Source organism: Ranitomeya variabilis, chromosome 6, assembly GCF_051348905.1.
Source record: "Ranitomeya variabilis isolate aRanVar5 chromosome 6, aRanVar5.hap1, whole genome shotgun sequence".
NCBI lineage: Eukaryota > Metazoa > Chordata > Amphibia > Anura > Dendrobatidae > Ranitomeya > Ranitomeya variabilis.
Window position 1 is genome coordinate 345,358,637 of NC_135237.1, and position 15,731 is coordinate 345,374,367.

Below are 15,731 nucleotides of genomic sequence, written 5' to 3' on the forward strand. Positions count from 1 at the left end.
CAGGGGATTTAAAATAGCGCGGTGTTCGTTATTGCATTGGTGATCGGTGGGCGCGGCCATCTTCCTTTGGCCGCGCGTGCGCAGAAGCGGCGCTCTGCTGGCCGCGGCTTCAGGAAAATGGCCGCGGGATGCCGCGCGTGCGCAGATGGATATCGCGGCGGCCATTTTCCTGAAGCCGCGGCCAGCAGAGCGCCGCTTCTGCGCACGCGCGGCCAAAGGAAGATGGCCGCACCCACCGATCACCAATGCAATAACGAACACCGCGCTATTTTAAATCCCCTGGAAGAGGATTCCGGACTTTGGGCATGCGCACACCACTACGCCACCAACGGAAAACTACGCCAAATCTGGGGGAAGACAACGCCCATGCGACCTGACCAGCCTGATTGACAGGCGAAAACGGAGACTTTGCAAAGTTATTTCGGCAACTTAGGTGGGTAATAAACGCATAACACACACACTAATGTAACGCCCACCTCTGCCACTATTTAACGCTATTTTTATCCCATCTTCCAAAAACGTGGTGACAGGTTCCCTTTAAGCAGAAACCCCGAGAAGTTTTTCAGCTATGTGCGCATGCAAACTAAGAACTTCGATTTTTTTGGGTGGAACGGATTGGACACCTCATCCGAAGAAATGACACATATTGCCGCTTCTCCATTTCACCGGCAGAGCGTCTGATGGTGACTCTTCGGTAAGCCATTTTTATTGTATCTCCTACTGTTAAAGCACACTTATAACTGTAATGTTGTTGCTGGTATTTTGTACTAATTATTGCCTTGCCTTTTTTCACAGATTCCTTGCAACTGGAGAATCACTTTCCTCACTCCATTTTCAATTTAAACTCGGGATTTCCACCATATAGGGGATTGTTAAGCACACCTGCTGCGAATTGTGGGACTGTTTGCATAAAGAATTTATCACACAACAGAGAGTTGGCTGGATATTGCAGAAAAATTCCCAAAAATTTGTCAGTTTCCCAATTGCTTGGGCGCAGTGGACGGGAAACATCGTCAAACCTGCTGCATCTGGCTCAGAATATTTAGGCCACGTTCACACTTTGCGGCGTCCCTCTGCGGGTTCTCCCCCAGTGGAATTGATAAATCTGCAGGGCAAAACCGCTGCGGTTATCCCTGCAGATTTATCGCGGTTTGTTCCGCGGTTTCCGCTGCGGGATTACTCCTATACTATTGATGCTGCATATGCAGCAATATGCAGCATCAATAGTAATGTTAAAAATAATAAAAATTGGTTATACTCACCCTCCGATGTCCGGATCTCCTCGGCGCTGCACGCGGCGCTCTGGTTCCAAAGATGCTGTGCCGAGAAGGACCTTCGTGACGTCACGGTCATGTGACCGCTATGTCACCGCAGGTCCTGCTCGCACAGCAACTCTGACCGGCCGGCCGCGTGCAGCGCTGAGAGGTGAGTATAACATGATTTTTTATTTTTATTCTTTTTTTACCCCAAATGTGGTTCCCAGGGCCTGGAGTAGAGTCTCCTCTCCTCCACCCCGGGTACCACCCGCACATTAACCGCTTACTTCCCGCAACGTGGGCACAGCCCCATGCGGGAAGTAAGTGGTTCAATGCATTCCTATGGGTGCAGAATCGCAGCGATTCTGCACAAAGAAGTGACATGCTGCGGGTTTTAAACCGCTGCGTTTCTGCACGGGTTTTAAACCGCTGCGTTTCTGCGCGGTTTTTCCCGCAGCATGTGCACAGCGGTTTGCGGTTTCCATAGGGTTTACATGTAAATGGAAACGCTATGGAAACTGCTGTGGACCCGCAGCATCAAAATCGCCGCGGTTCCGCGGTAAAAACCGCAAAGTGTGAACATGGCCTTAAACTACAAGAAATATTTCTCCATTGTGCTCATGGCCATCGCAGACGCAGAATACAAGTTTATAGCCATCGATATTGGGGCCTATGGCCGCTCAAATAATTTGCAAGTTTTTAAAGTGTCTGCAATGGGGAGTCATCTCTATGGAAACACCTTCCAATTTCCACCCTCAAGACCGCTGCCTGAAACCTCTGGACCACCAATGCCATTTGTATGTGTTTTAGATGAAGCTTTCCAACTCTCGGAACACCTGCTGAAGCCATACTCAAGTAGTGGATTGACACCAACTAAAAGAGTTTTTAATTACCGTCTAACACGAGCACGAAGTATGGTGGAGTGCGCTTTTTGGATTCTAACATCCAAATGAGGGTTCTGTTGACCGCTATAAACCTGAAGACTGACACAGTGGATGAGGTTGTGAAAGCTTGTGTGGTCCTGCACAATTTCGTAATATGCAAGGAACAGATTGCCATTGATGACCACTTTGAAGAAACCACCTTGAATGATTATCATGACATTAATTTTAGAAGTTCTGTGTCCGTTTCCAGAATGAGGGACAAATTTGCAGAATACTTTATTTCACCTCAAGGAAGAGTACACTGGCAGGATGATATAGTTTGAAAGCTTTGTCTTGCACTTTGGATCTTGTTACCCAAAGTATTGGACCTTGTTTTACCCAAAGTATTCAAACTTTTTTTTCCCCAAAGTATTGAACCTTGTTGGGTTTTAACCAAAGTATTGTACCTGGTTAGGTTTTACCCAAAATATTGGACCTTGTTTTACCCAAAGTATTGGACCTTGTTACCCAAAGTATTGAAACTTTTTTTTCCCAAAGTATTGGACCTTGTTGGGTTTTACCCAAATTATTTAAGCTTATAATTAAATAAATGAAAGACAAAAATTTTTAAACCAAAAAATTATTTTTTTATTTACAAATTTTATACAAAAAATTCTAAGTTTAAGTAGTGTGGGGTGGAGATAATACTGGAGGAGCTGTCATTGTCAGATTGGACCCACTTGACAGTGGGAGTGTGGAGAGAAGATTGTGGTATTGACGGATCAGAAGGTAAAACAAGGTTAAGGGGTGCAGAAAGAAAGAGAATGGGTGGACATAAAACCGGGAGTAGGGATGGGAATTTGGAAGGTTTGAGGAGTGGAGGGATTGAGAGGCAGAAGAGATGGTGGGTGGAGAAGAAGAGGGTTGTGTTTGGGGCATGATGGGTGTGGAAGGAGACTGGTGGTAGTAATCAGGTAGTAGAGGTTGGGTAGGGAGTGGAGGCACAGATGATGTGGTTGGGAACTGGTACGGGGCAGGATGCTGGTACGGGGCTGGATGCTGGTATTGTATAGGAGGGGGTGGAGGGACAGTGGCTGGAAGGGGGGCAGGTGCTGGAGGAACTACCATGGTGGGTGGAGGGGCTTGGGAGCTAACATGCGCTAGGGCAAACTGGCAGGCTTGCATTACATGCATCTGCTGGTCAGGAGATAGCTTGTCTATGCGCTTGACTACTGCCTGGAAAAAGGAGTGATTTGGCTATTTACTTGCATCTGAATGCATTCTATCCAGACGCGTGCTCAAGAATACTGTTGTTGAGGAGGTTAAATCATGCAGTCATTTGCTCCGACAACAGTTTGAGACAGTTCTGGAAGGCTGCATTCAGATGCAAGAACTCGGGCGCATAGCTCTGTACCTGACCTCTCTGGCACTGCCGCCCAGAACCCACAGGTGTTCTAGAGGTGGCAGCATCAGAAGGGTGGGGTAAAGGAAAAGCTACATCCTCACCAGCAGCTTCATGTAACGAAGTCTGCCACGATGCTCCAGTGCTGGTGGATGGGACCGAGGGACCAGATGTGAGGGTAGGCTGGGAAGGTTCAGATGTGTCGGGTCTGTCGAAGTGGCCCCCGGGGGCGGACTCCTGTGGGATCTCTTCAGAAGGGTTCAACTCTGCAGGCTCCTGAGTGCTGCAGACGGTGCTGTGGAACAAAGAAAAAAAAAATGTAATTAATATATTGTTATTGCTTGGCCCTGGCTGAAACCCCCCAAAAAAGTTACACATGTAAACATTTGTACTTAGTAAATGGGGTGGGAAATATTTACCTTCTGCTAACCATAGTCGACCGGAGGAACGGCAGGGCTCGAGCATATTTGTTCTTGCTCCTGCATCCTCCCGATCCACTCGGGGCCTGCATCTCTTTGTTTAACTCCTTCTTGTAGCGATCCCTGACTAACCAACACCGCTTGATAACTCTTTCCCCTGTAAAGGAAAGCACAAATTGGTTAGTATACAACACATTACATCCAGCAACATAACTTTACTGTGAATACTTACGCACTTGATTCTAGGCCCGAATATCAAGGTCCTCCCAATGGTCCACTACTTTGTGGCATACTTCCTCCCAGAGCCGACGGGTCACACCAAGATCAGCATGGCGGCGGTCCCCCATATTGCACAGCGGCTCCCGCTCTCGGATTAGATCGATGAGGAGGTCGATGTCTAGACCGGCCTCCTCACCGTCCAAGTCCGGAGCACGCCATGAAGCCTGTTAAAAAAAGACAACAAACAAAAACATTACACGGAAATCCTCAACATGAAGTGGAAAAATAAAAAAATGTAACAAAAAATAAAAAAGGTACTTACTCGATGGCGACCGCCCTGATGCTCACGCCGACAACCCTGGAAGGTGCTTTGAGGACATAAAGATCAAGACCCAGAATCGGAAGACTAAAAAAAAAAAAAACACGGTATGTGCTTGGATGTAGGCTTATGTGTTGTGTGTACTGTGATGTCTGTGATGATGTGGTTCTGCAATTCATGTAAGAAACTTACCAATTGTGAGCCAGCTCTGGGTATTTTTCCACCCCGTCCGTCTCCTGGAAGCACCTCTGATGCTGCAGCTTCCTGTTAAAGAGAACCTGTCACCCCCAAAATCGAGGGTGAGGTAAGCCCACCAGCATCAGGGGCTTATCAACAGCATTCTGGAATGCTGTAGATAAGGCCCCGATGTATCCTAAAAGATGAGAAAAAGAGGTTAGATTATACTCACCCAGGGGCGTTCCCGCTGCTGGTCCGGGTCCGGCGCCTCCTATCTTCATCAGATGACGTCCTCTTCTTGTCTTCACGCTGTGGCTCCAGCGCAGGCGTACTTTGTCTGCCCTGTTGAGGGCAGAGCAATGTACTGCAGTGCGCAGGCGCCGGTCCTCTCTGACCTTTCCCGGTGCCTGCGCACTTCAGTACTTTGCTCTGCCCTCAACAGGGCAGACAAAGTACGCCTGCGCTGGAGCCGCAGTGTGAAGACCAGAAGATCATGTCATCCTATGAAGATAGGAGGTGCTGGACCCGGACCAGCAGCGGGAACGCCCCTGGGTGAGTATAATCTAACCTCTTTTTCTTATCTTTTAGGATACACTGGGGGCTTATCTACAGCATCCCCGAATGCTTAGCCCACCGTCGATTTTGGGGGTGACAGGTTCCCTTTACACAAAAATTTTATATATATATATATATATATATATATATATATATATATATATATATATATATATATATATATATATACACACATATATATACACATACATACACATACACATACACTCACCGGCCACTTTATTAGGTACATCTGTCCAACTTCTTGTTAACACTTAATTTCTAATCAGCCAATCACATGGCGGCAACTCAGTGCATTTAGGCATGTAGACATGGTCAAGACAATCTCCTGCAGTTCAAACCGAGCATCAGTATGGGGAAGAAAGGTGATTTGAGTGCCTTTGAACGTGGCATGGTTGTTGGTGCCAGAAGGGTTGGTCTGAGTATTTCAGAAACTGCTGATCTACTGGGATTTTCACGCACAACCATCTCTAGGGTTTACAGAGAATGGTCCGAAAAAGAAAAAAAATCCAGTGAGCGGCAGTTCTGTGGGCGGAAATGCCTTGTTGATGCCAGAGGTCAGAGGAGAATGGGCAGACTGGTTCGAGCTGATAGAAAGGCAACAGTGACTCAAATCGCCACCCGTTACAACCAAGGTAGGCCTAAGAGCATCTCTGAACGCACAGTGCGTCGAACTTTGAGGCAGATGGGCTACAGCAGCAGAAGACCACACCGGGTACCACTCCTTTCAGCTAAGAACAGGAAACTGAGGCTACAATTTGTACAAGCTCATCGAAATTGGACAGTAGAAGATTGGAAAAACGTTGCTTGGTCTGATGAGTCTCGATTTCTGCTGCGACATTCGGATGGTAGGGTCAGAATTTGGCGTAAACAACATGAAAGCATGGATCCATCCTGCCTTGTATGGAGCATCTTTGGGATGTGCAGCCGACAAATCTGCGGCAACTGTGTGATGCCATCATGTCAATATGGACCAAAATCTCTGAGGAATGCTTCCAGCACCTTGTTGAATCTATGCCACGAAGAATTGAGGCAGTTCTGAAGGCAAAAGGGGGTCCAACCCGTTAACTAGCATGGTGTACCTAATAAAGTGGCCGGTGAGTGTGTATATATATATATATATATATGTATATATATATATATATATATATATATATATATATATATATATATATATATATATATATATATATATATGTATATATATATGTATATATATATATATATATATATATATATATATATATATATATATATGTGTATGTATGTATGTATGCATGCGTATATATATATATATATATATATATATATATATATATATATATATATATATATATATATATATATATATATATATATATATATATATATATATATAACCATCACCAAAAATACGGCAAACAAAAACATTTATTTACCTCACAGCACTGACGACGCGGGGGAGGGTTCCCAGAGGAAGACATGCTGTGGCTGGCCTGGTAGGCTGTGGCTAGCTGCTGCTGGCAGGCTGTGGCTGGCTGGCCTGGGGCAGGTGTAAGGTCTGGCGACAGGTTTTAGCTCTAGTGGCCGGTCTGTGTCTTGCTTGCTAGCTGCCTGGTAAATGGATGAGTGAAGCCCTACCTGGCAGGCTTTATATCACTTTCCTGATTGGGGGCTGGCCAATTGTATCTGAGCATGCGCAGTTAAAAAAGGGGAATCCGGTGCCCATAGGCTTCCATTGCAGCAAATGCCGGACCTGTCTGTTTTTTTGCCGGCGACAAAAAACGTTACTTTGTCCGTTTTCTCCGGCCACCAGATAAACAAACAATTTTCGACGGATCCGGCGAACGACAGATGAAACGTGAGGCCATCCATCGCAATCCGTCGCTAATACAAGACTATGAGAAAAAAACGGATCCGGCGGCATCAAGCGCCTGGTTCGTTTTATTTTTCAAAATTCGCCGGATTGAGCCTGACTGCAAAATGCTGATGTGTGAAAGCAGCCTAAGAGATGCTGTTAACTGCTCTTCATTGATAAATACATGTGATATTGAAAACACTGATTAGTAGTATTGTGTGTTGATGTCTGTCTGCCTTCAGAGGACAAACTTCATTTATAGATCCTTAGAAATGTTTATATAAGGGATCTGGAACAAGAAGAGTCTGTCCTGCAGTGATTCACATTTCCAGTACCTTGTCTTCGGGGCACCAGATCAATCTATAACTCTATAATTAGTTTGTAAGAATGACTCATCTGATGATTGATTCACCTGTTCTCATGTGATTATATGAATTCCTGCGCCAATGTGAAGCCCGGGGACCGACTTCCTCGCCACTGCAATATAGCACAGGAAATAGGATGATGTACTGAGGACTCTGTGGAGGCGGCAGTCCTGGGGATTTGACATCCAACAATACAAAGGGAGATGAGCTACTTAAAGGGATACCCGAATAATGATTTACATTATATGTTTCTAAGAAAAGAACAAACACATGAAATGGAATAAAAACATCTGCTAGCTCTATCTGCGCTAGCGGTGACAGACCCGGAAACGCTGCAGCCCGCGTCTCAGGGTCCGTGACTCAATGTCGGCACATCGATAGCGCACGCCCATTGTGGGCGTGCACTAGCGATGCATCCGACATTGGATTTAATGGTGGCGTTAACGACTACGTTACACCGCATTATGCCGCGGTGTAACGTAGTCCGTCTAACGCAATGTGAACCCGGCCTAACAGAATCCTAGTTTATTTACTCCCCTGTCAGTCAGTGTTCATTTTCATTCCGGTCTTCTAAAAGAATTATCTCCTTATAAGAGCTTGGTTTTTGCTGGATGACTTGTAATTTCAATGGCATAATTGAAATCCCCATTTGATGCATAAAAATGGGGATTTGTGGGGTGGAATAGAAAAAACCCAGCTTCAGTGACAACCCTTCAGCATCCTGGAATCTGTTTGCGAGGGGGCCTTCCTTTGTAACATCTTGAATTCAATGGCCTATTGTACCTGTGATCTATGGAGTTTAATGGTATACGGCCCCTTTCACACATCAGTTTCTTGCCGTCTGTCATAATTCGTTGGATCAATGTATCCGTCGCAAATTGTGAGAAACTGATGCGACGGATCCGTTTTTTGGACGGTTCTGGCTAATTGGATCAGAGCATGCTCAGTTAAAAAAAAAACGGATCCGTCGCTGTCCGTTTTTTCGTCGGACACAAAAAAACGTTACTTTGTCCATTGTCTCTGGCACCAGACAAACCATTTTCAATGGATCCGGCGAACGACGGATGAAACGTGAGGCCATCCGTCGCAATCCTTCGCTGATACAAGTCTATGAGAAAAAAAAACAGATCCGGCGGCATCAGTCGCTGGATCTGTTTTTTTTTTTCAAAATTCAACAGATTGCGACTGATGGCAAAAAACTGATGTGTGATAGGGGCCGTAGGGATGAGAGAGATCTTATTCCTGGGAGGGGTCATCTGTATAGCACTGGCTGCATCTACCACACATCAAGTATGCTCAACTCCAAGGTCCCCTCCATACAGGGGTTAACAACTTTTCAACAAGATTTGTCACATTTGTGTTCTGTATTTGCAGATGTAACAGCTTGTTGTATGGTTTGTTGTCTGTGGATTTTGGTGTTGGATGACAAAGGAAAGAATTTCCAACCTTCACAGGAACAGAAGTAGAGGAAGCCGTCAAGTTGTGTGCTGCCGGTTTGTGAATCTCTAAGGCTTAGCTCTGAATATCAGAATCGGATTGTCCTTTCTTGGTGACATATCTAGAATTCTAGGGCTTAAGGACAATGGTCGGGAGTCACAGCTGTCTTTTATGACATGTTCCTTGACAGGCTGTCATAAGAGCAGCTGATCAACAGATGCACACATTTCTCAGCCAAATGATGCATTTTGTGTACAAAGGTTGCTAAAAACAAAGCAAAGCACAAAAAATCCGTTCCACCAAGTACAGCCTTTAATATTAATAATGAACCCTATTACTCCAGCTATTGACAGTCACTGCTGGGTCCATCATGTTTTCATTTTTTTTTGTTCATCTTTAAAATAAACCTGCCATTTTAAACAACTTATTTAATAGAAATGCATCAAATTTTACATGTTCATGTTTGTTCTATAGCCAATGAATCAAAGGGTTATAAGGCTATTGTACGAATCTGTGAGCATTCATTATATCATTAGAAATAGTGCAGAAAAGACGTTATTTCCTATAATGCTGCTATATATTTCTCAGAAATGTCCCTCCAATGACATATTGCGTACAAGGGGGAGAACAGTGGCTACAGCAAACCAAACAAGCTGCATTGTTTCATATAAATAATATCGGACATTTGCTCTGATATTGCAGCAATAAATATAGACCTATTTCATTTTATGTAACTAGCTCCACTTTCCCAACATGTGGCGCATCTTACAGCAATTGAACCATTTTGGCATTTGCATTATGTCATTTTCTGTATATAGCCATACACAAAATAGTTTTAGGCAAGTGTAGGAAAAATGCTGCAAAGTAAGATTTCTTTTAAAAATAGAAGTGTTAATACCTTTCATTTGGTTAAAGGGGTTATCCGGCATTTTATGGCTTTTTCCTATGTAGCTTAGAACCTACAGGCAGGTAATCGACAACCACCTGTGTATTCTGCATTGCAGTGATCTCTGCCAGCTCAGGCGGTGACTCTCCTGCTTCGTTTCACCTCGCATCAACAGAGGAACGCTTTCTCTTCTGGGCTAAGCTATCCACATGGCATAACCACCAACCTTATGCTTATTGACACCCGACTCCCCGCAGTTAGGCAGTGGGATGCTGTCTGCCAATCAGCATGACATTGGCAGTGAAGCTGTGTCAACAGAGCAGAGTGGAAGAGAAGAAGCTACTTTGGCCACGTGATACCAGCAGAAGTTGTCCATGACCACTCTGAGCTTGGAGAGATCGTCGCCAGGTATAAGAGGCAGATAGTTAGCAACCCCATAGGAAAAATAACCAAAGCCCTGGTTAATCCCTTTAATTGTTTAAAAAATAAAGTGAACGAGTAAAAATGAATCTGAATCAAATCATTATTTGGTGTAACCCTTTGTCTTTTAAATTAGCATAAATTCTTCTAGGTACACTTGTATACAGTTTTTGAAAGAACTCTGCAGAGAGGTTATTCCAAACATCTTAGGCTATGTGCACATGTTGCTTATTAGCCTCTTAAATTTTTTGTGCGGATGACCTCCGTGCTTGTCATGACAATTCTCCTGTGAAAGCAAGCCTCTAGCTGGCGTTCATAGGAAGTCGTTATTTTCGATGTACATGGCATTGCTGATGTACTGCTATGTATAGTACGAGCAGTCAGAGGATCGCAATTTCAAGTCCCCTATGAGAAGTATTAAATACAGTAAAAAAAAAATATATATATAAATGTATATAGGAGATATTTAGGAGTGGAGCTATGCTGTGGTGCCTGTGCTCTCAGAAGATGGCGGTGGCACATGCCATCTCGAGACGAGACATTGTCTCCTGAGGTCTCAGCAGCCATTTTCCTGAAGCCCACCGTAGGGTAACAAATTAGAAAAGGGGACTCCGCTCACTGGCTCCCCTTTTCGGAGAGCACAGGCACCGCAGCATCGCCTCACTCCTGCAGCTGCTGGCCTCCTGCCTACCATGACCCTACTCCGCCGCGGCCCCTCTGTAAGCTACCATTAAAATGGATTATATGACCAACCACAATTTTGTTTTAAAAAATTTGTGGTCTTACAATCCGGGAAATTCAAAAGTTGAAATCGCCCACCTTTTTGCGCCATTAAAAATAAAACAATAATAAAAAAAATGCACATTTTGTTTCCCTAAAATCAGTAAAAGCCTCCGCTCAGGGCACAAAGGATAAGCCTCACACAGACCCTTATCACAAAAATGTAAAATGTTACTGGTCTCAAAAATGGTAACACATCAGTTTTTTTTTTTTTTTTTTTTATTCAAAAAAATAAATTTTTCACCACAAAAATAAAAAAATATATATATATGTTTGATATCTGCATACTCATAATGACCTGGGGTATCATATTGCCAGGTCAGTTTTATTGTATTGTTAACATGGTAAATAAAATAAAAATTGTGAAATTGCACTTTTTTTTCCAATTTCAACGCACTTGGAATTTTTTCCACTTTCCAGTCCAACACTGGATAAAATGGATGGTGTCATTCAAAAGCACAATTTGTCCCTCCAAAAAAAAAAAACCCAAAAGAACTAAAAAGTTACTGTTCTTGGAAGAATGGGTGGGAAAACCAAAGTGAAAAGGGAAAAAAAATGGAAAATCGCCTGGTGGTGAAGTGGTAAGCCTCTTACAAATTTTTGTTAACTGACTATGTTTCAGCCTACATTTGAAATTGACGATCATTATCACCTGTTTGATATAATTGGTTGCTCATACACCTGACTAATTCTACACAATCTCTGACTTTGTGCAAGTGCATCTAGAAGAATTGATGCTGCTTTGAAATCAAAAGGTGGTCACACTAAATATTGATATGATTTGAATTCGCTTTTCTATTTTTTTAATTGGCACAAACATTGATACTTTGAAAGAATTATTTGTAGTATGTTTTCCACAGCTACCTAAAATGTTTGTATGGTACTGTACATTAAAGCTGACGTTGTTACTTTCCTTTTGCTGATGCTTAGATCAAGCAGCAGCATCTGACCATGTCTGATTATGGTGGACCCCATTAACAGGACTTCCATGTTTCACTGAAGCAAGGATTTAGAGACCTTCTGAAGGTGCATTTAGGCTATGTGCACACGTTGCGGAATTGCCGCGGAAATTTCCCTGCTGCGGGAAATACGCATGCGGAATTGACATGCGTATTCCCGCTAAAAACTAGCGTTTTGCAAGCGTAATTAGCTTGCCGAATAGTAGCGTTTTCCATGCGATTTGTAGCATCGCTTGGAAAACTGAAAGGTAGTGCTTGACAAGTGTAACCATCTTTTTACTATTGATGCTGCCTATGTTAAAAATAATTAAGACAATAAAAAATTCTCACCTTCCGGCGGCCCCCGCAGCCTTCCCGATCCTCGCGATGCTTTCGGCAACTCCCGTTACCAGCGATGCCTCGCGACAATGACCTGTGTTGACGTAGCATCACGCGAGACCGCTACGTCATCACAGGATATTGTCGCAAGGCATCATTGGGAACGGGAGCTGCCGGGAGCATCGCTAAGGCCTGGGCTGGATCCTGGGGCCGACAGAAGGTGAGTATTAACTATTTTTTATTGACAGCCAATACGTCTTTTAACTGACCTGATATATAAGAGAATAGCATCCCCATACAGGTGACAATCCAGCAGCTGCCGGCTGTACACTATAGCTGACAACTTGCTGTATCAGCCATGATCAGTGTTTGCACCATCCAAATCTGTTTAACCCCTTAGATGCTTCTGTCAATAATGACAACATCATTATAAATGGTTAACAGAGTGTGGGGGCTTCCTCTTTATCCAAATTGGTGCCCTCAGATCATGATTGTGTGGCCCTGATGTTTGCCATGGCAATTCACGACCAAATAGTGGCCTTAGGGTACTGTCACACAGTACCATTTTGATCGCTACGACGGTACGATTCGTGACGTTCTAGCGATATCGTTACGATATCGCAGTGTCTGACACGCAGCAGCGATCAGGGATCCTGCTGAGAATCGTACGTCGTAGCAGATCGTGTGGAACTTTCTTTCGTCGCTTGATCACCCGCTGACATCGCTGGATCGTTGTGTGTGACAGCGATCCAGCGATGTGTTCGCTTGTAACCAGGGTAAACATCGGGTAACTAAGCGCAGGGCCGCGCTTAGTAACCCGATGTTTACCGTGGTTACCAGCGTAAACGTAAAAAAACAAATAGTACATACTTACATTCCGGTGTCTGTCCTCCAGCGTCTCAGCTTCTCTCCACTGTGTGAGCGTCTGCCAGCCGGAAAGCGAGCACAGCGGTGACGTCTGACGTCACCGCTGTGCTTGCCGGCTATGGCGCTTACACAGTGGAGAGAAGCAGAACGCCGGGGACAGACACCGGAATGTAAGTATGTACTGTTTGTTTTTTTTACGTTTACGCTGGTAACCACGGTAAACATCGGGTTACTAAGCGCGGCCCTGCGCTTAGTTACCCGATGTTTACCCTGGTTACCGGGGACTTCGGCATCGCTCCAGCGCCGTGATTGCAACGTGTGACCGCAGTCTACGACGCTGGAGCGATATTCATACGATCGCTGCGACGTCACGGATCGTGCCGTCGTAGCGATCAAAATGGTACTGTGTGACAGTACCCTTAGAGTCTGACTGCTATAGTAATCTGTTCAGAAGTTAGAGACATTCAGGTGGTAAAAATACACATTTTCATTTCTGTCATACCACTTTGCATTAATTCTTGTAAAGCACCTGAAGGGTTAATAAACCACCTGACAGCAGTTTTCAATATGTCAGGTTGTACTGTTTTTAAAATGGTATCACGTTTGGGGGTTATATATGAGATAATATATATGATAATATATGAGACCCCTAAAGTCTCTTCAAACATGGATAAGTCCCTTAAAAAATAAATTTTGAAAATTTCCTTGAAAAAATGAAAAATTGCTGCTACATTTTTAAACCTCCTAAAATGCTACAAAATAAAATAACATTTTACAAATGGTGCTGATGTAAAGCCGACATGTGGGAAATGTTATTTATTAATGGTCTGCAGTGGTATGACCATCTGGATTAAAGGGATAATCATTCAAATTTAGAAAATTGCAAATTTTTTAACATTTTTCTCAAATTTTTGATATTTTTTGTAAATAAACACAAAACATATCAACCTAAATTTACCATTATCATAAAGTATAATGTGTCATGCAAAAACAATCTCAAAATCACTGGGATTTATTGAAGCGTTCCAGAGTTATTACCACATAAAGTGACACTGGTCAGATTTCAAAAATGTGGCTCCGTCACTAAGGGGTTAATTCTTTTTTAGGGCCTGGAGGAGAGTTTGGGTACCATCCACCCATGATCCGCTTACTTTGCGCATGGTGGGCATAGCCCCATGTGGAAAGTAAGCGGATCAATGCATTCCTATGTGTGAATGAGCATGCTGCGTATTTTTCTGTGATGCGATTCTGCCGCGGAAAAATACGCAACATTAGCACAGCATTGCAGAATCCCATTGTATTTAATGGGTTGTGTTGTGTATGAGTTTTCGCGGCAAAAGCGCATACAATCCGCAACGTGTGCACATAGCCTTAGGCTGTGTGCACACGGATTCGGATTTAGTGCGGATCTGCAGAGTTAAAGTGATTTACAGTACAATGTAAATCAATAGAAAAAAATGCTGTGCTAACGGTGCAGAAAATTCCGCATGAAAACCGCTGTGGATCAAGAAGTAGCATGTCACTTCTTTTGTGCGGAACTGCAGCGTTTCTGAACCCTTCCATTATAGAAATCCGCAGGGGTAAAAATGCAGAAAATCCGCATCAAATCCACAACAAAAACGCACAAAATCCGCATAAAAAACGCGTCAAATCTGCACCTGCCTTTTCCGCCTGGAGATGCGGGTTTTGTGCAGAAAATTCTGCACCCCAATCTGCAACATGTGCACATAGCCTTACACAGAACGAGGATTGTGAACATTCGATCACAATAATCTTGCAGTTAACGGTTGCTGATAATCCAGTGAGCGGACAAAGAGCTTGTTCGTTGGTTGAAATTCTTTTGTGAACTTTTATTTTCTTGCTTTGACATGTAGGGGTGTGTATATACAGTATTTTCTTCCAGAGTTTTATTGCAATGCTTCCACTGTTTAGTTTTTTTCATAGGCCATCATTTCAATTGAAATCCAATCTGTACCTTTTTCTTTGTCTATTATTCATTATACTTTGCTTATATATCACCATCATATTTTGCAGTCCTTAGATTTTTTTCATGATTGTCTACATTGGGGCTCACAATCTAAATTCCCATTCAGCATGTCTTTGGAGTATGGGGGGTTGAATGATTAATGCCCAGGGAAAACGGATAGAACTTGGGAACACAGCTCAACAAAAACAGTGTTAACCATGGAGCCTCCATGCTGTCCATGCACTTTGTATTCTGATTTGGCAGCTAGGTGCTTCTACCTGGAGCCAAATGCATGGAGGTAGATTCTGTAACAATATCACACTCGGTCACCTCTCTAGGCAGATGCCATGTAATTGCACACAACGTCACATACCATTACAGCTGCTCATGTGTAACCATGCTTGCTATTAAGTCTGCCTTTTATTGCTTAACCCTGATACCAATAACTTGGGATAGTCTATAAATAGCATTAGCAATATCTGGTAAGAAAAATATTACAGAATGGCAAAAAAATATCAAATTGCAACCCAGCTAAACTTTGTGTTATTGCATGCATCCTTTACGAAAGGGGTGAGCAATTTATTTTTCCAAAGGGCCATATGAGAGAATGTGACTGTTCTGTGAAGAGCCAAACCAACTGATGATGATGATGATGATGATAACAA

At 43.5% G+C, this 15,731-nt stretch overlaps 1 protein-coding gene and 1 long non-coding RNA gene across 5 annotated transcripts in view; one reads left to right on the forward strand and one right to left on the reverse strand.

Annotated features, from left to right (window-relative positions):
• The window catches only part of LOC143782446 (uncharacterized), a 29,496-nt gene extending 20,435 nt beyond the window's left edge, over positions 1-9,061 (reverse strand). For both annotated transcript variants that reach the window (XR_013216950.1, XR_013216951.1), the window contains exons 1-2: positions 8,880-9,061; positions 7,481-7,603 (exon numbers count right to left, since the gene is read on the reverse strand). This is a non-coding gene — a long non-coding RNA (uncharacterized LOC143782446). The remainder of the gene's footprint in view (positions 1-7,480; positions 7,604-8,879) is intronic.
• Positions 1-15,731, forward strand: part of HIVEP1 (HIVEP zinc finger 1) — a 311,461-nt gene that overhangs the window by 156,766 nt on the left and 138,964 nt on the right. The window lies entirely within an intron of this gene.